Source organism: Cervus elaphus, chromosome 14 (genome assembly GCF_910594005.1).
Source record: "Cervus elaphus chromosome 14, mCerEla1.1, whole genome shotgun sequence".
Classification (NCBI taxonomy): domain Eukaryota; kingdom Metazoa; phylum Chordata; class Mammalia; order Artiodactyla; family Cervidae; genus Cervus; species Cervus elaphus.
Genome location: NC_057828.1, coordinates 22920249 through 22937308, shown reverse-complemented (window position 1 = coordinate 22937308; position 17060 = coordinate 22920249). Strand labels below are relative to the sequence as shown.

Here is a 17060-nt window from a genome sequence, read left to right as displayed (position 1 = left end):
CGCGCTGTTTCAAGAACCTTGGCGTTAGCCCAAGAGCATCCACCTCCAGACCCCCACCTCAGTTCTCTGACCTTGGCCGGCTCGTGGAGGCGCGTCAGCCCGCTCTTTGACACGCTTCTCAGCTTCCTCAGCGCCCAACCCTTAACCACATGCAAATTCCCTGTCCCCAGCGCTGGGCGACACGACACGCTTTGCTCGGAAACTGGTCAAAGACGGAGAAGGCCCAGCGCGCCCTCTCCACGAATCTACTTTGGCCCAGCATCTGAGTCCCCCGCAGGGGCGCGCAAAGTGCCGCGCTCCGGTGGGAGAGGAGTGCTTGCCCAGATAATTTCGTCTTTAGGAATTTCGAGAATTAGTTGGGCTTCCTACCCCCACCCCCCATCTCTGAAGGAATCTTAGAACTTGGGAGCTTTGGGGAGCTCAAGGAAGTAAAATAAACTTGTCCTGAGCTCTGCCTTAGTTCTCTGCGTTGCGATTCTCCCCGGATCTTTCTAGTTCTCCCTTCTGGCTGCAGATTCTTTCCCATCCCTGACCTTCCGCACTCTACCTCTGTTTCGGGGCCTCCAGGCTCCGGGGGATTTACCCTCAGGTGGAAACTCTAGATAGGGAAGACCCAAGTTCTCTTTCTCAGTTGAGTGAAAATGACCTTCCAGACAAAAGAAGAGAATGACTGGGTGTGTATGGAAGGAGGTGAGGGCGGAGAACGGGGGAGGCCTGTTAGTGCCCAAATGAGCTTAGTTGCAGGGAGGAATCAGCTCGTGATTTCAAGGAACCCTGGAAAGAGGGAGGACAGGGGCGTTTCCTCTTAAAATTCTTCAGGTCAGTGATCTATAACCCCTGAGAAGTGATGAGAGAGAAACTGTGGGGGAGGGGGGTGGCAGAGAAGGCCACCTGTGCCTACCTGCAAACAGGCTTTGCCCTTCTTGGCTGACCTTAGATCATGGTTGTAAACGGTGGTAACCGTTTTATGGATAATCAGAGCATAAATACCTGACAGTCCTTTTCATGGTGCCCTGAGCTGCTCTACTGGGTCATCTGGGGCCTAAAACTGGAGGTTGGGAGGAACTTCATCACCTGCCCCTGCCAGCTCCCACCACCCCACCCCCTTCCTCAGGTAGACCTGTGACTCTGCTGGGTGTGTGTGGAAGGTTGTAGGCAGTGGTCACTTTTCCTGAAAACTGGAGTAATTCCTCTCCCTATGCTCATCTCCTATCTTTCCTGGGTCAGTTATCCCAGGACTCCAGCCGTTCCTAAGCTATGTTAGGAATTCCTAGCTTATGTGTTCTCCTTTATAGAGACTGTTCTTATGAAGAAGTGAACACTAAGAAGAGCTGAGTTGTGTTCTCTCAGGGTTTCAGTAAATTATAAATATGCACGTCTCTAAGCACAAAACCGAGATCTGTAATGTCAGTGGAAAGACATTAAGGAGAATCCAGAGAAGAGCTAAGTGACTGGCAAGAAAGTTCCTGTAACTCCTTGCTTTCCTCTTAGGTTTCACCAGTTTAGCTTCCTTTTTCTCTCCTAAGTGAGGAAATAGGACTCTCCACTTCTGTGGCTGTTGTGGCCACGTGTTCAGATGTATATTCCGGTCAAGGATTTTCAGAATTTGACCATTGAATACATGTGCTACCTGTAAAGTCTTCTGTGTACTCTTCCATCTCACTTGATTTTGACATGAAATATAAGCCTTTCTTTTCATCAAGTTCTTGTTCACCTTCAACAGTTGGTTTCAGTTTCTGTTATTTCTCAAATTTCCTTACAATAACAGTCCACGAACCAGATATGTTTAGCTTCTATGAGACAGGATTATTCCTTCTGCATTTCTCCAGGCAGTTCTGGCTAAAACCGCTTTGCTTTCACCTGAAAGAGATACTTACCTGAAGATGAAAGTGAGGGGCTTTTTTAAAACCCAAATTAGCCAAATACTTGCTTTTATTTTTTCTTTTGCCTGTTTGGAATAAACCCAGTCATGTTAACATTTAAATAGACATGTTGCAAATGACAAACATAGCTTTTTATGTAGAAATTTTCTTCGAGATTTAAAAAGTCATGGCTTGGGTATTTAACATGATTTCAGGAAATTGTATCTTTGAAATTCAATGACAGCTAGATTTATTTGCAGAACTTTATTTTGTCATGCTTGTTTACAGCTATATTCTCTGATCTAAGGGCATCTACCATCAACTGCTTCACAAGTATTGAGTCAAAGGAGATTTTTTTTTTTCCAACTTCAAAATTCTTTCCACGTTTCCCCTTGTATAAAGTAGTTGACCTGAAAGTTTGCAGCTCAGAAAATTAAGTTTGGAACATATAATATATTCTACTGACCCATTTGTAATAATCCCTGTATTACTGTTAACATTTTGATAGTGAAAAAGATTTCTTTTGGGGAGCAAATACATGTATTATTATATATATAGATTTATAAAATAAATATATATCTTTTTTTTCAGGGAGGCCTACTGAATGATTAGTTTTTCTCCAGATTCTTTTTTTTTTTCTATTAGATATGTCATTGTTTTCTATTTATTTTGTGTAAATTAAGGAAAGATTCAAATTACTGACATGATAAATCATATCACTCTTCTTACCAGAGTCATCAATATTCTGTTATTTCAAATTAAACATTTTAATGTAATTTAAGACAGAAGGTCCCCACATATGTTCATTAATAGGTGCTGGCTAAATTAGCTAAACTATTGATAGGAAACATTTGGAAGTGGAAGTGTAGCATTGGGAAAGTTGATGTTTTAATGGTAAACTGATGAACCAAGAATACTGTTCAAGAGCAAAAGCATTAACAACAAATGGCCCAGTGAAATAAAGGAAATAGAACTTGTTAGCCACTGATCTTCTAGATATAGTATTTCACTTTTAAACACTGTTTGGACAATATATGAAGTAACTTTGTAGGGGAAGAGAAGCTCTTGCTACGTACTGGAGATTCACACCAGTATTTTTTTTTTTTTAATGAGATAAAATTTCAGATGCTGCCACATCCAGCATTTTTTATTGTTTTAAAGCGTACAACATAAAGGCTTTTTACTACATTCACGATGCATCTCCACTATTTAACTCTAGAACATTTTCATCACCCCAAAAGGAAACTGTGTATTCATTAAGCAGCCTCTCCCCTTCTCTCCTCTTCCCCACTCTTGGCAGTCACTGAGCTGCCTTCTATCTCTATGGATCTGCCTGTTCTGGACCTTTTATAACTGAAATCATGTAATATTTGGCCCTGTGTATCTAGCTTCATTCACTTTACCTAGTAGTTTCCGAGTTCAGCCACGCTGCAGCACGTGTTGGTCCTTCATTCCTCTTTATGGCTGAGTAATACCTGATTTTGTGGGTATACCACAGTGTGTTGGGGGACATTTGGGTTGTTTCGGCCGTTTGGCTGTTATGAACAATGCTGCTGTGAACATTCATTACAAAATTCGTTTGAACCCATTCAGTCTTTTTTTTTTTTTCTTTTTAATTATCATGATCAAATTCATCTACCAAGAAATTTCAAATAGTCTTTTCTGTTTAAATAATATTCAGAATCTTCCTTTAACCTATGTTTTCAGATCTTTGCTGGTCATATCCTAACTCTGTGTTGAACTTTCTGAGGAATCACCGTATTGCTTTCCACAGTGGCTATACAATTTTACAGTCCTATTAAAAATGTCTGAGAATTCCAACTTCTCCACACCTTTGTCAACATTTATTTTATTTTCCATTTGAAAAAATCATAGCCATCCTAGTGAGTGTAAGTGGTATCTCACCGGGATTTTGATTTGCATTTCCCTAATGACTAACACTGAGTATCTTTGCATGTGCTTATTGGCCATTTGAATATCTTCTTTGGATAAATATCTGTTCATTGTCTTTGCTTCCTTTTAAATTGCTTCCCTGTTTGTCTTTTTGTTGTTGAACTGTAAGAGTTTCTATGTATCTTGAGTATTAGATCCTTAGCACACATAAGACTTAAAATATTCATCTTTCCTCCCATTCTCTGGATTGTTTTTCACCTTTTTGGTATTACCCTGCAGTTCATAAGAGTTTTTAGTTTTGATAAAGTCCAATTTAGTAGAAGTTATTTTAAACAATAGGTACATTCTTCATTCAGAGGGAAACAGATTGAACACAGGACCAAAAAAAAATTAAATGCTAAATCCTAAAAAAAAAAAAGAAAAGAAAATTCTCCTGTAATGTGAGAGAGCAACTTTACCAAATGTAGATTATCAAGAAGTGTGTAAAGTTACCACCGTACAAGTAAAGGAAACAGGTGTGGCTCCATTGACCTTTTTCTCTGAAGAAGTCCTGGGTTATTCAAGGCCTGATGAATGAGATCTTTTATCTTTAGATGACAGTAGTTGTTTTTTTTTTTTTAGTTATCATTATCAAATTCATCTACCAAGAAATTTCAAATAGTCTCCTCTGTTTAAATAACATTCAGGATCTGCCTTAAACCAACAACAACCAGGAAGATCAAAGAAAATGTTGCCAGGATATTTCTAACCCAATGATTTCTAACATACAGCCACACGCAGGCTGTGTAGTCGGGTAATATAAAGTTCCCAGGGGAAAAGTCTTGGAGTCATAGATGAGAGAAACTAAATTATTGCAAAGCACCGTAACACAAATTAACAAAAGAGAAAGAGTATAAATGGACATTGTTGAGTGTACAGGTTTTGACTGTTCTCTCAAATTGGCTGTTTTGAGATAGTTAACTGTCTTGAACCAGCTCTTCATTTAATTTCATTGTTAGTTATGAAGGAAGCAGGCTTGTGGTGAACACTGATAGACACATCTCTGATTCTGTCTTTTGAAAGTCTTGGACTGGATTCTGACATCTGCCATTTTATGGAATAGCATATTGGGCAAACCACTGGACTCTTTCTAAGTGTCCACGCAGAATTCTTGCATGATTCACATGTGTTGCTGTTTCCTGAACAGCCATGAAGGATTCTGAGGGACAGTCAGGTTCCTCCTCTGCAGGGTAACATCTTCGCCCCCCAGGTATAGTGGGGAAAAACAGAATAATGCATATTAAAATGATAAAGCATTTTGAAGTTCTAGTGTGTTTCCTTGTTTGTGTAGCACGTCAAATATGCCAGGTATCATCCGAAGACTTAACACATACTAAAAAACTAAGTCCTCAAACAACCCCGTGAGGTAGGTACTATTTCTCCTCAGTTTATAAGTGAGAAAAGTGAAGCATGGAAATTTTATATAACTTGCCCAAGATCATACAGTTGATAAGTAGAAGAGATAAGTTTTTGAACCCAGGTAGTCTGGCTCCAGAGTCTGTGTTCTTTAGACTGTATTATGTTGCTTACATTTAAAACTTTTGAGATTTCAAATGAAAATTGGAGTCTCTGCATTTATTGATTTACTCAGTATTTATTGAATACCTATACTTTGTCAGACTTCTCTTGAGATGTTGGAAGGTCTAGGAATGCTGGGGCTTCAATATTGCATTCTGTCCCGGCAACAGTCAGCAGGAGTCCAGATAGTCTGCTATCTTTTGATGGGTTCACCCAACTTGTCTTGATTCATTCACTTGTTTGCCTGTGTGAGTCCTGTAATCATTCACACTTGTTGCCGCTAACATGAGCTCCACGCAAGGAAAATAGATCAGAATCAAAATAGTAAACAGGAAGGCAATAATAAATATAGCAGAAAAACATTTTGGCATGGATTTAGTTTTGCAAAGTTCTCTTGCTACTGTCATTAACTACAAATCCCATGAGCCAAAGAGATTGGTTGGGTACCCCTTGAGTACTCAAGTGGAGGAACAAGCCCTTTTAAAATTGAGAAGTTTAAAATCAGAAGAAAATCAAACATGTGTGCAGAGAATAATATAAATTAATGTGTGTGTGTGTGCGCTAAATAGCTTCAGTCATGTCTGACTCTTTGAGACCCTATGGATTGTAGCCCACCAGGCTCCTCTCTGTCCAAGGGATTTTCCAGACAAGAATACTGGAGTGGTTTGCCATTCCCTTCTCCAGGGGATCTTCCTGACCCAGGGATCGAACCCAAGTCTCCTGTGTCTCCTGCATAGAAAGTGGATTCTTTACCAGTGAGCCACCATGTAGGAAATTTAAAAAAAAATTCCACCAATTAGAAATCTTTAATGATTAGTCTTTTAGGCAGAGAGCTTTTAGTTATGACAGAATTTGTTTCATTGTTTTATACACAAAAGGTAAATAACAAACAATATCAGATCTACTCCAAAAAGAGGCTTCAGAATATGCCACAAAGTTGGGAAACAATCAACCCTATTTCCTGTGTTTTCAAAAGATTGACTCATACAGACTCAACTCAGTATAGTTGAGCAGTATTCATAGCAATAGCCCTGAGTGCTACAGGCTCCAAAAGAATCTTCTAAATGGAGAGAGAATTAAAGATGCCCAGTACTATGTTAATTGCATATATTCCATTGCATCCTAATTTTTGAGCAATGGTTAGTTATTATTCATGAGGACACTTGATAAGTAAGAACATTCCTCTTGTAAACATGTAGATACTCACCAAAAAGTTTTATTCTAGCCATTTGCCAACTTAAGAGTGAAGAGGCCATTTTTCAGAGGTCTGGTACCAGGCAGAGGAGTGTTTTAGCATTCATTGACTGTGGTCAGTGTCACCCAGCTGAGCTTTCACCATGATTTGACCCATGTTGGGTGCACAAGTGAGTCAAATGTTCTATGGAAGTTTGCCAGGTGGGCTGACATGGAGGCATACAGCACTATTGGTTTAGCCCTGTTTTATTTGCTTTTAAATCATCAGCAGAAACCCCTTCTGTGTTGAAAACTTGCTGTGATTAGTTTATTGAGTCCTATAGAATGATGGTGAACTTGCTAATTCAGTGTGCAGTGTATGCTGAGTACCTGCTGGCTTTCAATGTCATGAGGTGGGTGGGAAGGTAAGAGACATACTATGAATTACGTAGGGAGGACAGTGAGGCTTAGCGATGACTGCCTATGACCACACATGTAGTAGGGCTGCAGACTTGGGCCTCAAACCCAGGCTTGTGATGCCAAATCAAGGGTTTCTCTTCCCTGCCTCTTGATCAGCATTTCTGAGAGTGTGTTTCACTTGAACCCCTTCACGATGACCTAGGACATTTGTATAAAATGTAGAATCCCAGGCCTTGCTCTAGAAATACTGAATTCCCAGGACCCAGAATTGTTAATGGTCCCGTCAGTGTATTTACATACAGTTAACATTAGGCTTAACTGGTCTGTATACTAAAAATGTTGAAATTTTTGGTTAGGTCAAATTTTTTTTAAAATTTTTTTTGTTTGTTTGTTTAATGAGGCCTGTTTTCAAAGTCTTCATTGAATTTGTTACAATATGGCTTCTGTTGTTTATGTTCTGTTTTTTGGGCCATGAGGCATGTGGGATCCCCAGCCAGGGATGGAACCGGCACCCCTTGCATTGGAAGGCAGACTTAACCACTGGGCCACCAGTGAAGTCCCGGGTGAGGTCAGTGTGACACTAAGATAGTTGGAGGAGAAAAAAAAAGAAATCTGACCACAGACAGTGAATGCTAGTGTGCTCTTGATAGTTGCCCCACAAATTGGGTTTTAAATAAGAGATTCAAAGAGATCTTCCCGATTGGGGAGGTTGCTCTTATTGGAAGTAGTCTATGTGGGCTTCCCAGGTAACTCTAGTGGTAAAGAACCTGCCTGCCAGTACAGGAGACCCAAGAGACAGAGGTTCGATCCCTGGGAAGATCTCCTGGAGTAGGAAATGGCAACCCCCTCCAGTATTCTTGCTTAGAGAATCCCATGATTTAAATAAGAGCGTCAAAGAGATCTTCCCATTTGGGGAAGTATTAGAAGTATTAGAATATTAGAAGTATTCCATAGAAGTGTGATTTTTTTTTTATTGCTTTGTTTTATAAAATGTGTTCTATAGGACCCTACTTCTTCAGGATAGTCATTCATTCAGCAAATATTTACTAAAATGTCAATTGCTATGTGAAGTGCTATGTCAACAGTGAAGGAACCCTGACCTCTGGAACCCCGTCTATTGAGAAAATATGGTAGAGATGCTTTGCCCCCAAAGTTTTCTTAGTAGACAGATTTGTAAAAGAATGGATGTCACAGATTATTTCAGAAGCAGGTACATTTCAGAGCCTTCCATGCACCTCACATGTGCTGTGAATATCTAAGACAGGATTGTTGAATGTGGCATTTTCCAGACTTATTACACGTCCTTCGGGTAAAGGTTACCTCCTAGGTCTAGTGCTCCATGGAACACCTTCTGGGTCACACTCTTCCTACACATTTGTGTCCTTGGAAGGCTCAGATCTGTGGCACTGGTAGAGACACGGAGTGTATTGTAGAAGTGGAATCCCACTGCACCTCTGGTCCCCAGAGTAGTAATGCTCTGATAGCTCTAGTGAGCACTGGGATAAGCCACGAGCAGACTTTGGCCAAAGAACTAGCATCCAGGGATTCAGATCAGCTTTGGGCCATCTTCATAGGTGCCTGTGGATTTGAACATGGGGTGATCCTGAATGTGTCCCTGGTCTCTCAGCTGGGGAATGGTGAAGGCAGAAGAAGAGATTCTGGTGTTTCTGGGGCCATTTTGGAGCATTGGGTGTGGGAAGAGTCTCATTAATGGAGACCACGTGCCGCTCTCTTCCCTAGATGGAAGGCTGGATATTACCGGAGGACCACCCAGCCTTTGACTCACTGCATATAATCAGATTAATTTGCTGAAGAAGACCTCCTTTCTATGCATTGCCCACTTTAATCAAGATAGTTGTTGGGAAAAGGAAAACATAGGCCTTTTCAGTGGACTGCCTAAGTCCAATGACTCCCAGCTTTGGTTTTTTGTTCTTTCTTGTTCTTTTCCTCAGACAGTTGCTCTATCTAAAAAGAACAAAGTGGCTTGGCTCAGATAACTCCCAGGGGTGAGTTCACCTGATGGATGGATTTAAATAGTTTGGATGTTGACATTTATCAGATTACCCAGAGAACTGCCACATCACCACCTCGATTCATGCATGTGGAGTGTCCTTAAAGAAACCTCTTCAGAATTGTTTGTTTTTCTTAGTTATCATAATATTGAAAGATATGTTGCTTTATTGTTCGTTAAGTACGTGCTTTATTCCATATTACCACACATACTTCCTCACAGATATACAAAGTAAAATAAAGAAATGAAACAATTTCTCAATAATTCAGATAGTCATCACCTGAGTATATAAATACTTAAGACAGACTCTTCTATCCCCCCTTTTCCAGCGTTGTCTGATTTTCATTCTTTGTGAGGGGATATCAGATCTCTTAAGTGTTGGTGTCTTGAACTTAAAGTCTAAATTTAGTTTACTCTTTTAATCACTTTGAGTAAGAGGAGTTAAGTGCAATCGCTATCTTCAGGGAGGTCACAGCTTAGGTTGGGAGGTAGTCAGGAAGGGTAAAAACAGACATTGCTATGATATCATACAGCTATCTGGTAGGTGCTCCATGAAGAGTTTTAAGCATGGTGATGGTGGTTCAAAGGCATTTAATCTGGCCTTGAAGAATTAGGAAGAGCTGACTCCAGGAAAATTGCTGTGAGGTTGGTCTTTAAAAATAGGTTGAAGTTGATTTGGTGGAGCAGTAAAGAGAAGAAGAGTTTTGTATATAAGGCAAGAATGTGAATAAAGACACAGAAATGGGACCATATAAGGCATATTTGGGACACCAAAGAAGTGTATTTAGGATGGAGGAAGAGGGGAAACCAACAGAGAAAAATATAAGATTTGGGGACTTTGCTGGTCCAGTGGCTGAGACTCTGTACTCCCAATGCAGGGACCCTGGGTTCAATCCCTGGTCAGGGAACTAGATCCCCACGCTCCAACTAAGAATTTGCATGCCACAACTAATACCTGGTGCAGCCAAATAAATTAGAATAAATATTAAAAAAAGAAAAAGAGAGACTTAACATTATTGAGGGTCTCTTAGCTGTGATACACTGTTAGGTGTATCATCCATCCAATTTCACTTTTCATCCTTGCAGCAAGCAGGACAGATCACTTTTGAGGCTGTTGTTCCAAGATTCCTTACCATTTCCATTGTATATCGTTTCTTCTGGGAAGTGACTGCCAAGGTGGGTACCATGTTTCCTAGGTCCCTTTGCATTTGCTGGGGCCAAATGATTGTTCTCCACATTGAGATGTGTATATAACTTCCAGGCTGACATGGTTAGGAACGCACATGCCCTTTCCATCATGGACTATGGAAAGAAAAAAGCTGTAAACAAAGGACTTCAAGATCTTAGGGGAGGAAGAGCCAGTGCCTGGAAGAGCTTGCATCCTACTCAACATGCAACCAGACTTCACATAAATGGGAAGGAAATGTCTTTGAATAAGTCAGCTACTGAGATGTAGAGATTCATTTTTTATAGAAGCTAGGGTTACCTTCATTAATACATGTGTTATAATAGGCTTATATAACACAGGCTTGTAGATGTAAGTTACTCTAAATCCCTTGAAAATAACAAGTGGGGCCAGGATTACAAACCCAAGTGTGTCTTCAAGAGTGTTCTCTTATTCTATTCCCATGTCGCTGTTGTTTAAATATTCATTTATTATGATTATTTTTTTAACTTGGCTGCAGCACATGGGATCTTTCTTGCATCATGCGGAATCTTCCACTGTGGTGTGTGGGCTTCTCTCTAGCTGTGGCCCCGCGGGCTCAGTAGTTGGGGCGTGTGGAGGAGATCTTAGTTCCCTGACCGGGGTGAACCCTCGTCCCCTGCATTGTAAGGCAGATTCTTAACCACTGGACCACCAGGGAAGTCGTTATTCCCATGGTTTTAACTACTGTCTCTATGCTATCAGTTCTCAATTGTTGACCTAGACCTCCTTTTTTTTAGGTCCAGACTGGTGCAGGTAGCTGCCTACTGCCTATGTTATTTGGGCCATAAATAAGGCTCCAGTATACTTTTAAGTAAGTTATGTTTCCCTCTAGAATACTATGGATTAAGTAACTTTTTTCCCCCCTAGAGTAAGTTTTTTTTTCCCTTTCTAATGGAATGCTCATCTGGCCTGTCTGCTTTACTGATTATTTGGTTCTTAACCTAGTGTCGTCTTGCCCTCCTTTGAGGGGTTGTCTCATTGGCATGGTTAAAGTTAACCCAGTTTCTGGTTTTCTGAAAAGAAATGTGACATAGGCAATTTTTTAATAGCAAATGACAGAGGTTGCACACTTTGGCTCCTCTTCCGTTATCAAGAACTTGGTCACAGGGATGCAGGATGGCTGAGCAGTGTGGTCACTGGTAGCTGGTTTTGTGCTCAGCTCACAACAGTACTGGATGAAAGAGGAGGAGGATTTTGCAGGACACCAATCATCCTGGCACAGGACTCTCAAGATATTAAATCCACTGGGCCTGGACTTCCTTGGTGGTCCAGTGGTTAAGAATCCACCTGCCAGTGTAGGGGACACGGGTTCAGTTCCTGGTCTGGTAGGATCCCACGTGCTGTGGAGTAACGAAGCCCATGCTCCAGCTACTGAGCAATGCTCTAGCCCCTGAGAGCCACAACTACCGAAGCCCATGTGCTCTAGGACCCATGCTCCCCAACAAGAGAAGCCCCCAAACCATAACTAGAGAAAGCCTGTGTGCGGCAGTGAAGCCCCAGTGCAGCCAAATGTAAATAAAATCTTAAGAAATGTGAAAAAAGTAAAAATCCTACTGAGTTCGGAAACACACTCAGCCATCTACCCAAATTGACTTTGTATCTTGTTTTCTCTTCCCTGGTTAATGATCATGCTACCCTCTCAGAGGCCCAGAGACCAGGGTGTGATATATCCTCTGACTTACTCTTTTACCTTACTCTCCATTGCGAGTCGTTCTCACCTCTCAAGTATCTTTTGAAACTGCCCACTCCACTTAATCCTTTTCTAGCGCCTTGCTGTGAGCCTTTGGCATCTCTCATGGAGACTTGTAGAATGGCCTCCTCGTTGGTCACCCTGTCTCCAACAGCCACCTAGCAAGGACATCCTTCACACTAACATGAGAGTGATTTTTCGAAAATGCAAATCTGATGATCATTTTACTCCCTTTTTACAACCCTTCAGTGATTTCCCATGGCAAAAGTCCAAATTGCTTTGCAGTGCACAAAAGGGCCTCTGTGGCTTCGGCCCTGAGTCTCTCCACCCTCATTTCTGACACTTGACTGTTCTCCTCCCCCAAACAGATCACCCCCACAGCTTCACTTCAGTTATACTGAACTCTGCCTGCCCGTTTCATTTCTTTGTCTCTCTGTCCATGTGTTCCTTCTGCCTAATAAATGATGATATATTTTTCAGGACCCAACACATATGACACCTTTTCTGTGACATTATACTGACACTTCTCCACTCTTTCCTTATTGTTTCATTTATTCCGTGAATAAATGTTTCTCTTTATTGACGATTTGTCCCTTTCAGACTCATTGTGTTAAACATTGGATGTGAGAAGCAGAAGTAGGTATGATTCCTGTCCTTGTGAAGCATACAGTCTAATGCCAGAGTTGGACATCAGTCACATATTCCCACAAACAAACATAAGGATATTACAACTGTAACAAATGCTATGAAGAAGGAAAATGAATATATTGATCAGCCCATTGTAGGAGAATTTAACCTTAGTAAGGGAGTATAGGGGGCTACCTTCGTGGCTCAGAGGTAAACAATCTGCCTGCCGATGCAGGAGACACAGGTTTGATCCCTGGATTAGGAAGATCCCTTGGAGGAAGAAATGGCAACCCCCTCCAGTATCCATGCCTGAAGAATTCCATGGACAGAGAATCCTGGCGGGCTACAGTCCCTGAGGTTACAAAGAGTCGGGCATGACTTAGTGACTAAACAACAATAGCAAAAGGTGAATTAGCCAGGTAAGAAAAATCACTTGAAGACAGAGGTTACACAATGTATCAACACTTTAGGTTAGGAGGAAATTTGGGATTGTACGAGAGAAAAAAAGCTTCCCTTGACACTATTATCCTTGGATGGATCTGAAAATTAAAGACACTAACAGGAGAAAAGCATGCACACTTATTTAATGTAAGTTTTATGTGACATGGGAACCTTCCTAAGGAAATGAAGACCCAAAAGTGCGAACTGACCTGAATGGTTTTGTACTGGGCTTGCTGAAGAGTAGAAAGTCATGGGAAGGAGAAGGCAAAGAGTGTGAGATAAGTGAGTAAACCGGAAGAACTTAGCAAGGGGTGTTCGTTTGGATTCTTCTTGGTATCCCTCCATCTCGCAGACAAGGATGCTCCTTCCCTCTGGGCGTAGGGAGGGTGCCACTCACATGAGGAAGACCTACTTCAGGGGAGAGGATGATGAAGGGAGGTCAGGGGACCTTTCTGCTTCTGCCATTTCCTCAAACTCCTTCAGCTTAAAATATTCATCATGCCAGGACACCATGTCTTGGGGTAGCACATCCTGAACCCCATCAGGTCATATGAAAGGACTGAATAAAGACCAGGTGCATTGGAGGGGTTAGTTTAGGAAATGCGGTCCAGGGTGAGGCAGGAGAAGGAAGTAGAGACAAGAAGTGAAGACCTTCATAAGCCTGCTAAGGAGGTTTCTCATTTTTAGTGGAATGGAAAGCCATAAGTCATTTAATGTGAGATAGAGAAGATGTAGTCAGTTCTTTTTTTGTGTTTTAAGAATTCATTCTGGCCACTGTAAGAAGAGTGAGTTTGATGGTCAGCTGAGTGGGTGATGCTAGACTTGTTAGTTCAGGCTAGGGATACTGATACATTGAATTAAGTTTGTGATAGTGGTGATGAAATAATTCATATTTAGGATTAGAGAGGGTAGATGAGGGAGAAGGAGGTGTGAAGAATGATCCCCATGTTCCTGGATGGAGGATGAAGCTAGTCATGGAGAAAAGGGACACTAGGAGAAAACTAGCTCAGAGAGAGGTTGAATGTGAGCTGCCTTGGAGATATCTGGAAGGAATCATTTCCCTGGATGTTCAGCATATTTTGGTTGCTACGTGTGTGTGTGTGTGTGTGCGTACACACATGTTAATTCACTTCAGTCATGTCCGACGCGTCGTGACCCTATGGACTGTAGCCCTCTAGGCTCCTCTGTCCGTGGGATTCTCCAGGCAAGAATACTGGAGTGGGTTGCCATGCCCTTCTCCAGGGGATCTTCCCAATCTAGGAATTGAACCCGTGTCTCCTACATTGCAGGTTGATTCTTTACCACTGAACCACCTGGGAAGCCCTGTAGCTTCACATATACTACATTATAATTACCTTTGTGCTTATCTTTGATAGCTCAGTTGATAAAGAACTACTTCACTCTGTATAATATTCTCTAGGTCCACCCATGTCTCTGCAAGTGACCCAAATTTGTTCCTTTTTACGGCTGAGTAATACTCCATTGTGGGCTTCCCTGGTGGCTCAGATGGGTAAGCATCTGCCCGCAATGCAGGAGACCTAGGTTCGATCCCTGGGCCGGGAAGATCCCCTGGAAAAAGAAATGGTAACCCAGTCCAGTACTCTTGCCTGGAAAATGTACTACATCTTCATTATCCATTCCTTTGTTAATGGACCTTTAGATTGCTTTCATGTCTTTGCTATTGTAAGTAGTGCTTCTATGAACATTGGGGTATAGGTATTTTTTTGGAATTATGCTTTTCATCTTACTCCTTCTCATATCCTCAGTACCAATTATTGTAAATTGCACATATTTTCCCAGTATATGTTTGTGAATAAATGATCTAACTGACTCCAATGCTCACACAATTCCTTCCATGCAAGTAACAGGGGCAAGAAAATACTAGAAAGATAAGTTGAGGCTCAGTTATAGTAATTTAAATCCCTGGCTAATAAGTTACATTATGACACAAAATATAATTAAACCTTAAGTTTATAGCTGGTTTCCAACCCAACCTTTGTTTCAAATACTGTTTCTGTTATTTTAAAAGCCATATAATGTTTACTCAAGGGACATTCTCTCCTGAGTAAATCAAAGTCAGTCAAGCTATAGAACAACACAGAGATCATGCTCCAGAAATGAACTATGTCTTTATGTGGCAAGACTAAAAGAAATTAGAATGAATCTACAGAAGGAGGGTTGGCAGAGACAAAAGAAATGTAACCAGGCCTATTTATTTTTTCACTTTCTTTTTATTTTATTTTGGAGGTTAGCATTCAGTCATTAGGGCAGATCTAGAGAGAGATTCAGACATTTACATGGTCCATTAATGGGCTATTTTCACAGCATGGATCTGAAGCATATTCACTGTTTGTTGGAGTCAGAATGACAGAACAATATTTTGAATCTGCTGAATTTAATCCTAACCACACAAGCAGCCTCTGTGGTGAAACAAAGCTAAGTCTCTATGTTCCCTGTGAAGTGTCTGGGGGTGTGGGCCCCTTAAAACTGACTCCTGCAAGACCTTGTTTGAACTCAGTCTGTACACAATAATGAATGGTGCGTTTAGTTTCATTGACCCAGACCAGGGTAAGATTTTTCTACTGTAATCCAGAAATTGGAGAAATCATCCCTGATTGTTTTATTGGAAATCTAGACTTCTAAGGTGCCATGCCTGTCTTACCCCATGACATAATGTAAATCATTGAGGCCGAAATGTGTGTCTTTTTCCTACTTTGTATGCTTTTTTGGTGTGATTTCTTTTTTTTTTTTTTTTTGGAAGATGGTACCATCGTTCTCTAATGTGAGGAAAGGGGAGAGTAGTTGGCTTGAATGAACTTAAGAGTTTCTTCTTGCCCATCTTAGTGATGAGAATCGGAATTGAGTATCACGAGACTGATGGCCCAATCATACTGATTTTAATGACTGGCCATGGCAAACTTGACTACATATAGCTGCAGACTCTGAGGCCAGATCTCTCTAGTACAAAGGGTAGATCTGGCAGTCACCCAGTATCTTCAGGTCACAGAGATGGTCAAGCTAAACATAGTTGTTAGAAATGTCAGTGTTCGCATTAAGAATTTTAATAGAGTGATTTGGAGTCCAGGATCCAAAATCAGACTTCCTGGGTTCATTTCTTCCTTCAGCCATTTACCAGTGGTGTACTTGTGCTTCGTGCTAAGTCACTTCAGTTGTGTCCTATTCTTTGTGACCCTATGGGCTGTAGCCTACCAGGCTCCTCTGTCTATGGGATTCTCTAGGCAAGAATATCGAACTGGATTGCCATGTCCTCCTCCACAGGGTCTTCCTTACCCAGGGATTGAACCCACATCTCGGGTCTCCTACATTAGCAGGCGCATTCTTTACCAGTATCGCTACCTGGGAAGCCTGGCATAAAGTTAGTCCAGTAATATAACTTTGTTTCTTAGTCTCCCCATGTTTAAGATGATGTTAGTAATATACTTACTGCAGCAGGTAATTGGAAGAATTAAAAGCGCTAACATAGATGAAATGCTTTGAATAGGATCTGGCACATAGTAAGTGCTAAATAATTTCTTGTTTGCTTCATTAGGAAGATGCTAAAGATGTGGGCTTTATAGAGACAAAGGTAGATTTGTGAAAGTAAGGTCAGCTCAACTTTTGGTGAAATGAAAATAATTTTGAACTTTTTGGTGAAATATTAAATGTACATCATCTACTTGACCTTTTAAGCTGAATTATTTTAGAGGTTGATTTCTATGAATATGCCTAAAAGTACTATAAAAAAATAATCCAGAGGAGTTGAAGACATAGGTGTCATTAAGTGAAGGTGAAAGACCTTAAGATGATTTAGTTTGGTGAAGACAATGAAAAATGACCAGACTGGACCTAGAAATAAATTTATTAACAAGTTAATAAAGCCAGCTATTTATTGAGTGCTTTCTACATCACAGGAACTGAATATTTAATTTCATTTAATTTTTTAATCATTTAACTTCTGTTAAGTCTCACAAAATTCCAGGAAGTTGTCATCTCTATCTTACATATAACTCACCTGAGACTCAGAGAAGTGATGTAGCTTTTTGAGGTTCCAATGCTGTTTTGTACCAGAATCCGGATTGGAACCCACTTGTGACAAACTGCAAAGCCAGTATTTTTAACCTCTGTGATGAATTTCTATCTCTATATTATTATTTATATTATAACTATCATCAACATTGC

General features: G+C 40.8%; 1 protein-coding gene across 3 annotated transcripts in view; it reads left to right on the top strand.

The window, feature by feature from the left end:
* The window catches only part of ESRRG (estrogen related receptor gamma), a 674948-nt gene that overhangs the window by 3877 nt on the left and 654011 nt on the right, over positions 1–17060 (top strand). The window lies entirely within an intron of this gene.